The 11,130-nt window shown below is 31.1% G+C and overlaps 2 pseudogenes; both read right to left on the bottom strand.

Annotated features, from left to right (window-relative positions):
- Positions 1-3,748: 3,748 nt before the first annotated feature.
- LOC105624272 lies at positions 3,749-5,055 on the bottom strand (annotated as a pseudogene).
- Positions 5,056-5,971: 916 nt separating this feature from the next.
- Positions 5,972-10,035, bottom strand: LOC105624315 (annotated as a pseudogene).
- Positions 10,036-11,130: the final 1,095 nt, after the last annotated feature.

The following is an 11,130-nucleotide window of genomic DNA, read 5'->3' as shown; positions in this document are numbered from 1 at the left end:
GAGAGAGAGAGAGAGAATATGTCGGAGTAAACCAGAGTAACGCGGAGCGCGCCAAGCATGTCGAGATAGAACAGCAGAATTCGTCGAGGTGCGCCGGGATATACGCCGAAATATGCGAATATATCACCCACCCCCCTCCCCCCTTATCGATCGCGCATAATCGTAGAGTTCGGTGCAACAGCGTGGGGCGCTTCTTCGCGAAAATCCGAGAGAATTGGATTCAGATTAATCTGCAAATATGTGCGCAGCGCGATCCCGTATGCGGCAATATATCTTTGGCGAACGAAGTCTGGTGCGTCTGACTCACTTGGGCGCTAATACAGAGTATGATAATGAAGTACCGATCGATTTAAACCGGTCTCCAGAGAGTCTAATCAATTCTTTAAAAAGATCGTAGATTTCGCTAAACGAATTAGACGAAATAGACATCGACTACGTCCATCGTGATGCGCAGCATCCGTGTCACTTCGTGTGGTGAACGAGACACTTTCTACGTTCCATCGTGACCACACAGTTTTGGCCGACACAGCGCAAACACGGACGGGCCTGTTTGCGGCGGGCAGGCTTGTATTCCCTGGTTAGGTTCGATAATCAGGATGCGGGTAATCAGCCGTCTGCGCGAGAAGTGCCCGAATTGATCTTCTTCCCCCGGTCGATGTACCGTAGTCTATAATATATGTATATCCTTTCCTCCATACTCGACTGAAAATATAATGTGAACAGTTTTTATTAATCTCGTAATTTTTATCTTACGCTATATTATATCAATATTATCGCATTTCCTTTTTTTTTCGTATCTTTTCTCTTCCGAGAAAGACAAAGACAATTTAATTTATAATCCTTTCTTCTCGATAGCGTCTCCAAAAAATCCAAAACCGCACGTCGTTCTTTCACAGGACAACGGGAAATTAGTAATCACGCTTCGTTAATCCACGCGACGAAGCATACAAGCTTGGCCACGTGCAGCAATCTCATGAAAACTGGTATCGATCTCGGTGCTCCTTCTGAGGCGTATAATTGCATTAAGCATCTATCTGATCGTCGCGCGACGGCGTGTATCCCATCTGGAGAGCGGCAGGATTTATGCGCGACAAACCAACCCCCGATTCGCCAGCCTGGTTGTACGGAAGATGGGCAACGGGGTGCGGTAACGACGGCACGAAAGACGGTGAAGGAGCGCGCACGTGAGACCCCGCGGGTTGCATTGGATATAATAAATTTCCACTATCGCGAGTTTGCCAACTAATCGGCCGCCTTTACCATTTAATTAAGGCTACCCGCCCGGCTCATCTATTGTCCGTGTCGCGTCAGCTCGGCGTGGCGCGCGCGCTTAATTACGCCCGTTGAAAATCAAGAGAAATTTCTTGCGCCCGAATTCACCTGGTGTCCTGGCTGATGTATGAAAGAAATATAAGAAATATTATTTAAATCCCGTACCGAATGTGTTCTTTTTCTTTCATGAATCTTGTTATTGTTATTGTTCTAAATTATCGAAATTATCGTTTTAATAAGAATGCTAAAACACGATGTACAGCTCGAATATGATTTAACAAGAAACAAACATGAAGAGGAAGGAATAATAAAGCTTCTATATTTCTGCTTATGTATTACATATTTAATACATTAATGCAAAATCAAACGAAATTTTTCGTTCAGCTTTAGAGATATATGATCAGCGAAAAATGTTCAGAGAACATTGTCGTAATTTAAATTTAAAATATTAATTACGAATTTTGAATATCAAAACTTTAAATGCATAGAAGAAAATATGTGTCATTAAAAATTACGGATAATTCAATTTTTTTTTCTTTAATTTCGAAGGATATTATGAATATTTATTCATCAATTTTTTAAGTTTTGATTTCTAGTGAGATTATTGATGTAAAAATTAAATAATATATAAAGCACGCAAAAACATTTCATTCTTTACAAAAATATAATCTAAAAAATATTTTACCGCAAACATTGCCCAAATCTTCTGATTAGAAATTCCATTGATAGTTCCACAATAAAAAGATGATTTTATATTGATGTTTTTTTTATAACTGATAGAAATGAGAAGAAAACAGAAAGTTTGTAAGCTTAATTGACGAGTGTGAATGCTGAATTCATAAATACCATTATAGCTCATCAAGGAAGTGATAAAATCTTTTACTGTTTTATATCACTGAATACCAGTAAGTGTACAATTGTCATCTTTGCCATATAGAAGAGTATGAAATATTCGTGTAAAAGTACTTTTAATTGGATATTGGAGACATCTCGATAAAATTTGTTCCAACTACTGCTATAGGAAACGAAGAAAATGTGAATGTAGTACGTATGTCTAAGCTGGCTGCTACATATAGCTTTTGTTACGTTTTATGGGTTCTTCGTATAAAAGCATCATGCCCGGTGGGGACAAGTTAAACTTGCACCTGCCTTTCACGCCGAAAAATTTATTATCCAAAGGACAGGTGTAATATCGAGTGACAGAGATAGTAAAAATCAAATACATAATTCGCAAATCCTGTAGATTAACCCAGTTTATTAAAACAAGAAAATCATCCAAGTATTTAATATGATACATTTGTTGTACATTCATGAAAAAATGCTAACCATATTATTTTCGTTGTACATTAATGAAAAATACTGACTGCGACAAAAGTAATTCATTTATCAATTCATTTACCAATATTGATTTTTATGATCTATGCGTGAAAAAAATCTAATAAGATTCAACTTTGCTCAGTTCAACTTTTTGGCTCGTATTTGATATTATCGTCAGAATATATTGCAAATTAAATCAATTTTCTGTACAACTCTGGATTTATTATTAGCTGTATTCAGCTGCTCAGAAAAAGCAGTTTTGTAAAATTCTTTGATATGATTTGTCATATATTTATAGTTTTTCACTGGATCTAAATATATAAATTAATCCTGTTCAAGAATTTTGCGACAGTTGTAAAGCTGCTTTCTCTGCTAAACCATTAAGCCATTGAGATTAAGAATAATTTCTTTTTTGTAAGGATAACTTAATTCGATAAATGACATACAGGCGGAATATAAACACAAATATAAATACAATATGATTGAATATGACTCAATCTATCTATTAAAGAACAGCAAATGTCATTGTCATCTTTCATATTTCATTTTATATTTATTGACGAATAGAAAACTTCTTAAGAGTTTATTGTTTTAAAAGTAACGCAGTTACGCATCGAATATATGATAAGATAGATGATGGAATAGTAATATAAAATGGAATAGTAATATAAAATATTTGCTTACAATAAAGTATGTGATAATGATATTAGATCTATTATTATTGTACGTGTAAATCATTTATTATATATCATGCCTATTACGTACATTTTTATGTTTATATTATATATATATTTGTATATATTATATACATAAAATATATATCTATATATCTAATAGGTATTTTATTACATATTTTTAGAAGCAAATAGCTTATATTATTTTATTAATATCCCAATGAGAAATGGAAGACAATGGAATCGATGTCGAATCGATGATTTCGATATCGAATCGACATCGATTCAATGTCAATTCTATTATCATTTCTCACTAGAATTCTGTTATCTAATTCGACAAATCCGTATTTCTACTTAGTCCGTTAATGCGTACAAAATGTATTATATAAAACTTTTTACCTAATATGAGTCATAAATTCTTAGCAATAGCTTTTTTATTCGTTGTTTATATTCAACTATTCATATTAATGATTAATTTCAACATATTATTCAACTCTTATTTCGCTACAATTCAAATTAGCTATCTTGGCAGAGAAATTACGTGACTCAAATATCTTGATCAGATTTTGAATGTATTCATCTGAATTGCCTGGTAACAGCAAAATAAATGCGTCCATCTCCACAATTGGCGATTTTTCCTGCAAGTGAAGAATCCCGCGCAATTGCACAAATAATGTCTAAGTTTGGATGTAACGTGTCTAATGCTCTTAATAATCCCTGATTCATGTTAATGAGAATCTGTAAAGAACGTTAGAAGACGATTAAAATTATCAGCGTATAGCTACGTACGGGAAAAATAATCACTTTAAGAGATAATTCTAAACATGTGCATTAAATTATATAAAAATTCGTAGAATGAGACTTACCACTAAATCTTTATAGTAGTTTATGAGACGAGCTGAATTAGTTTCAACTATCTTCTGCTGTTTTAAGGAAAGCGTTTTTTCGTCAATCTTCTGAAGGATTCGAATAAATTTTTCTGATACAGTTTCGATCCTATTTAGTATAAGGTCAACGGAAGGAGATAAATGATCTTTTACTTTCAATATTTTTCTCGATTTTCTTGCTAACATTCGAAGAGATTAGCAGGATCTTCAAGCTTAGCACGTCAGAAAAAATGTTTGACATCAGTGTCTCTTCTTTAAATACTTTTATCATGCCATACGCAGATATTATGATGTTGATTGCATTGGAGGAATTGTATATAATTTCTTCACAAACGTAACCATATTCCGTTATATGTACAAGATCATTAGAATTAAATCTGTAGCGGATCTTTCCTTTCAGTAGGTAGGACCAACGCCAAAAACATACCGCTAAACATACAATAAACGAGGCCGAACTGCCCAGACCCTCACCCATCGGTAATTCCGATGAAACTTCCACAATGAAAGATGATTTTATAATGATATCTTTTTGGTAGCTAATAATAACGAGAAGAAAAAAGAAAGCTTATAAGCTTAACTGATGTGCGTGGTTATTGGGTTTGTAATTGCCGGGGAAGCTCGTCAATTAGGTAATATAATTTTTTCACTCTCTTAAACAACTCAGAACGATTAGGTATGTGATCGTAATTTTTATTACAAAAATGTAAGAGAAATATGCGTAAAAGTATCTTCATGTGTAATCGAACACTGGAGAATTTTATTTTTTCGATAAATTGTCTTCGAACTACTTCTATAGGAAATGAAGAGAATGTAAGATACGCATGTCTAAGCCGGCTGCTACGCAACTTTGGTTACGTTCTCCATAAAAGCACCGTGCCCGGTGCAGACACCGTGAACCTAAACATGATCTTCACGACGAAAAATTTATTTATTCCGAAGAAATAATGTCGACTGATTGATCATAAAATGTCAGATACAAAATCCGTTAATTCTGTAAATAAGAATTCTATTTATCAAAGCAAGAAAATCATCCATTAGTATAACTTAATACATATAACTCTTATTGTACATCAATTAATGAACTATGCTAACTGCGACAAATGTAATTCATTACCAATTCGTTATCGATTCTCTGCGATTCATGCGTCGAAAAGATTCAATAAGATTCAATAATTTCAACTCACAATCAGATCAGTTTCTCGGTTTATCCTTTTGACTTAATGATGTTAACAACACCATTTATCTTCACTTCTTTTATGTACAAATCTGGATTATATTCTTCGTTATTGAAATCGAAAATGTAATGTACATAATATAAGAATATTACTTTTAATGTAATAATAAAAACTTTGTCTTGATATTTGATGAAATCGAAGATGATAACTAAAATTTAGCAATTAGAAAATTTGCAATTGTTAGGTTGATCTGTCGTCATCTTTAGTATATATGGAATTAAGGGCAATGTCTTTTCAGAGCGTTTATAATGTTTATAATCAGAAACGATTTCTCCTCTGTAAGGACAATTTAGTTTAATAATCTCAAGTCACACAAACAAAACATCAAACATATACAAATCAAAATATATACAAATGTAAATACATAATTTACATATTTAACGCGCGCGTACAGAATTATTATTATTATATTTTATTATTATATTTTTATTATATTTTATTATTATTATTATATTATATATATTAAAATTCAATTTTTTTGATAATGTGCATTCTTAATAAGAATTATTCATATTTATATTTTTATATTTTTATATTTTTTTTTATATTTAACTACTGATATTACGAAGTTATTGCTTTCAACATGCTATTCAATTCTCAATCCGTTGCAATTTAAAGTGGCTATCTTAGCAGAGCAATTTGCGTCTCGAATGTCATGGTAAGACCTTGAATGTTTTCATCTGTGTTATCCAATAACAAAATGAAATCATCTTCACTAGCAATCTTCTCATCGAATAAAAAATTTTGGTCAATTGCACAAATAATGTGCCGAGTTTGGATGCGACATGCCTAATGTTTTTATTTTTTATTGTTAGTAGTCCTTGATTCACTTGTATATTCTGCAAAATATATTAAAAAATAATTAAAATTTCCAGCGTAAGTATGGGAATCTCCAAGAGACAATCACCACAAGTATGTCGTGTAATAAAAAAATTATACCAAAGTACGTATCGAAGGATAATCTTCGGCTAATAAGACTTACCAATATTTTATAGTTATCTGTTATATTAATAGATTGACTGTTATTACTCTCTTTCAAACAATTATATGTTTTTATATTATTAATATCAAGTATGAGAATAAACTATACTTGCTTGATATTACTTTGATATTATTTAAAGTAAATTCGATTAACAAAGATGGATTTTTCTACAAAATTCAAAACTTTATACTCTTCTTGCTTAGTAACTCAATTTTCGTTTTCTGGCTAACATTCGAGAAGATTAACAAGATTTTCATGCCTGGCAAATTAGAAAAAGATTTTAATGTATTTATTACCCCTCCGTCCAATATTTTATCACGCCGTAGATATTACGGTACCGATCTCAGTCGAAGAATTGAATAATATAAAATCACAATCCTGAACATAATTCGAGATCGTCTTGAGATCTTGCCGAATTCGTAAAGGTCAGTTTCTTTCTGCAAAAGAGATCAATGCCAAAAGAGACCAATGCACGCCGCGAGACATACCGCGAACGATGCCGAACTGCCCAGACCCTTTCCGATCGGCCATTCCATCGATAGTTTTATAATAGAAAATGATAATATGTTGACATTTTCTTAAAGTTTATAACGATCGAAAGAAAAAGAATACACGTAACTTAATTGACGAGCCTAGTTGTTAGGTTCATATACGCCGTTATATATATATATATTATATATTCCGTCATGGAAGTGATAAAATTTTTTTATTTCATGCAACGTAACAACGAGAGAATAAGTAATTATAATTTTCGCCAAAAAAGTATATGAAAAATTGTCAAAATCATAAAGATATTTTCATGTATAACTAGGTACTGAACCGTGTCCGATGCGAACAAGTTAAACTTGTACATGCCTTTCTCGAAAAATTTGTTGTCAAAGAAAAGGTGTAATCTTGAATGACAGATCATAAAAATCAAATACGTAACTCATGAATCCTATAGATATGAATCCTGTTCATTAAAGCAAGAAAATTGTTCACACGTAATATCATACATTCGTTACATATTAATGAAACACACTAACTATATTACTTTTATGTAAATTAATGAAAAACTGATCGCGAAAATGTAATTCATTTTACCAATTCATTATCAACTTTTTTACAATCCATGCGTGAAAGAAATCTAATAAGATTCAACTTTGCTCAACTTTTGGCTTATTTTTGCTAATGTTGTCAGAATATATATCGCAAATTATATTCATTTTTGTACAAATCTGGATTTATTATTAGCTGCATTCAGCAGAAAAAGTAGCTTTTCTGCTGTTGTAAAATTTTTTGGTATAATTGTTCTTGCTCTTATAATTCCTCATTGAATCTAAATATAAATCATTCATGTTCAAGAATTTTGTGACAATTGTAAAGCTGTTTTTTCTCTAAATTGAACTATTGAGATTAAGAACGATTTCTTTTTTGTGAGAATAATTTAATTCGATAAATGGCATATAAACAGTCGGAACATAAACACAATTGTAAATATAATACGACTGAATATATCTCTGTTTATATATCAAAGAGCAGCAATTATGGTAATTGTCATTGTCATCTGCTTCCATGTAATTTCACGTTTTTATTAACGTAACGAATAGGAATCTTCTTATGAGTTTATTGTTACAAAAATTAATCAGTTTCGTATCTAATATAAGATAATAAAATATAAGATAATAAAATAGATAATAAAATATTTGCTTATAGTAAGGTAATAACGATATCAAATTCTATTTATTATTGTACGTGTAAATCATTTATTATATTATGTTTATTCCATACATTTTTATGTTTATATTATATATATTTGTGTATATTATATTTACTTTCTAAATCTGAATCACCGATATATAATCACTGATATCAGTGCCAAGTATGTCACTGGTAATCAGTAAATTAAATATGAGATCCCTAATCTACTTAATCTTTATTATGTGATTCAACTTCTTGTTTTACTTAAATTCAATGAATACGTTATTTGAAAATTGGAATTAACGTGCATATGTCAGTATTTTAGTTTATATAATGCTCAAACATTTTTCCTTTCTTAGTTGAACTTTACTAATTATCGGTGCTAAGTATATGCCATTGAACAATCCACTGATTCAGATTTAGAGAGAATAAATACATATATAATTAATATGTATTTAATTACATATACTTAGAAGCAAATATCTTATATTATTTTATTATTCTGTTATTTTTTCTAAACTTGATAAATGCGTATTTCTGTACTTAGTCCATTAATGTGTATAAAATGTATTATGTAGAACTTTTCTACATAATATTCTTAGTATGAGCTTTTTCTATTCATTGTTTACATTCAACTACTTATAGTAAATTACTGATTTCAATATGTGATGTTATTCAACTCTTACTCCGCTACAATTCAAACTGACTATCTTGGCAGAGAAATTATATGACTCAAATATCTCGATCAGATCTTGGACTAATTCATCTAAGTTGTTTGATAGCAATAAAATAAATGCATATCTACCTCCGCTGCTAGCTGCGATTTTTCCTCCAAGTGAAAAATCCTGCGCAATTGCAAATAATGTCTAGGTTTGGATATGATCTGCCTTAATGCTCTTAGTAGTCCCTGATTCATGTGAATGAGATCCTGTAAAGTTAGAAAAGTTAAAGTTATCAACGTATAGCTATATGTACGGGAAAAATAATCACGATGACTGTAAGAGACAGTTACAAACAAGTGTATTAAATTATTAAAATTCGTAGAATGAGACTTACCACTTCTTTCAATCTTTTATAATAATTTTTTAGATGAATTGAATTAGTTTCAACGATCTTCGGCAGTTTCAAGAAATACATTTTATAATTAATCTTCTGAAGCGTTCGAATAAACCTTTTCGATATAATCTCGATATTAATTAGAATAAAATCAACGGAAGAAGATAGATGCTCTTTCACTTTCATTTCCATGCTTCGCTCGATTTTCTAGCTAACATTCGAAAAGACCAGCAGGATCTTCATGCACGTTAAAAAAATCGTATTTCTGTCATGCCTCCTCTTTGAATACTTTTATCATGCTATACGTGGATATTACGATGTCGATTATATTTGAAGAATTGTATAATATAGCCTTATCAGAAGCATATTTCGTGATATGTAAGAGATCTTTAGACTTTAATCGGATTTTTCCTTTCTGCAGCAGGGACCAGCGCCAAAAACATATCACAAGACATATCACAAACGAGGCCGAATTGCCCAGATCCTCACCGATCGGCAATTCCGTTGATAGTTTCACAATGAAAGATGATTTTATAATGATGCCTTTTTTGTAGCTAATAAAAACGAGAAGAAAAAAAAAGCTTCTAAGCTTAATTGATGTGCGTGGTTATTGGGTTTGTAATTGCCGGGGAAGCTCGTCAATTAGGTAATATAATTTTTTCACTCTCTTAAACAACTCAGAACGATTAGGTATGTGATCGTAATTTTTATTACAAAAATGTAAGAGAAATATGCGTAAAAGTATCTTCATGTGTAATCGAACACTGGAGAATACTTAACTTATTTCGATAAATTGTCTTCGAATAGGAATACTTCTATAGGAAATGAAGAGAATGTAAGATACGCATGTCTAAGCCGGCTGCTACACAACTTTGGTTACGTTCTTCACATAAAAGAATCGTGCCCAGCGCAGACACCTAGAATATATACATAATCACTTTCGCGACAAAAAATTTATTTATTATCCGAACAACAGGTGTTATGTCGACAGGTGTTATGGATCGTAAAAAGTCACACACAAAATCTGTAAATCTTATAAATGTGAATTCTATTTATCAAAGCAAGAAAATCATTCACAAATATAATATAACTTAATGTAATAAAATATTATATTAAGACTTCTAATAAGTCACAAGTATAACTTAATATATTATATTAAAATTTATTAAAAGTCTTAATATAATACATTAAGTTATACTTGTGAACGATTTTCTTGCTTTGATAAATAGAATTTACATTTACAAAATTCACAGATTTGTGTGTGACTTTTCTTTGTGTTGTATTATTAATGAAACACTGACTGCGACAAATATAATTCATTACCAATTCATTATTGATTCTCTGCGACCCATGCGGGAAAAAGATCTAATAAGATGCAACAGACCAGATTCTCGGCTTACCCTTTTGATCTAATGATGTCAGTAAGATAACGCCTTTTATCTTCATTTCTTTTATGTACCTTGTATTACATTTCCTATTCTTCATTATTGAAATTGAAAACGTTACAATATGTATTTATAATATGAGAAATATTACTTTTAATGTAATAATAAGAGCTTTCTCTTGATACAAATCAAAGATGATGACTAAAATTTAGCAATTAGAAAATTTGCAATTGTCAGATTGATTTATCGTCATCTTTAATATATGAATAATAGAACCAAGGGGCAATGTCTTTCAGAGCGTTTATTACGTTTATAACGTAATAAAGAAACGATTTCTTTTATGTAAGGACAATTTAGTTCAATAATTTCAAATCATACAAACATATATACAAATCAAAACATATATAAATGTAAATACAACTTATATAATCCGTCAACACCCGCACGTACAGAATTATTATATAAAATTCTATTTTTCTTCACAACGTGCGTTCTTAACATGAATTATTCATTGTTTACATTTAATTACTGATGACAAATAAGTTATTGATTTCAACATACTACTCGAGTTTCAATGCAATCCGTTGCAATTCAAAGTGGCTGTCTTGGCAGGAAAATTATGCGACTCGAATGTTTTGATAA

The sequence above is a fragment of the Atta cephalotes genome, assembly GCF_000143395.1.
Source record: "Atta cephalotes unplaced genomic scaffold scaffold00075, whole genome shotgun sequence".
NCBI lineage: Eukaryota > Metazoa > Arthropoda > Insecta > Hymenoptera > Formicidae > Atta > Atta cephalotes.
Note: the sequence above shows the minus strand (reverse complement) of the source record. Positions and strands in the feature narration are given on the sequence as shown.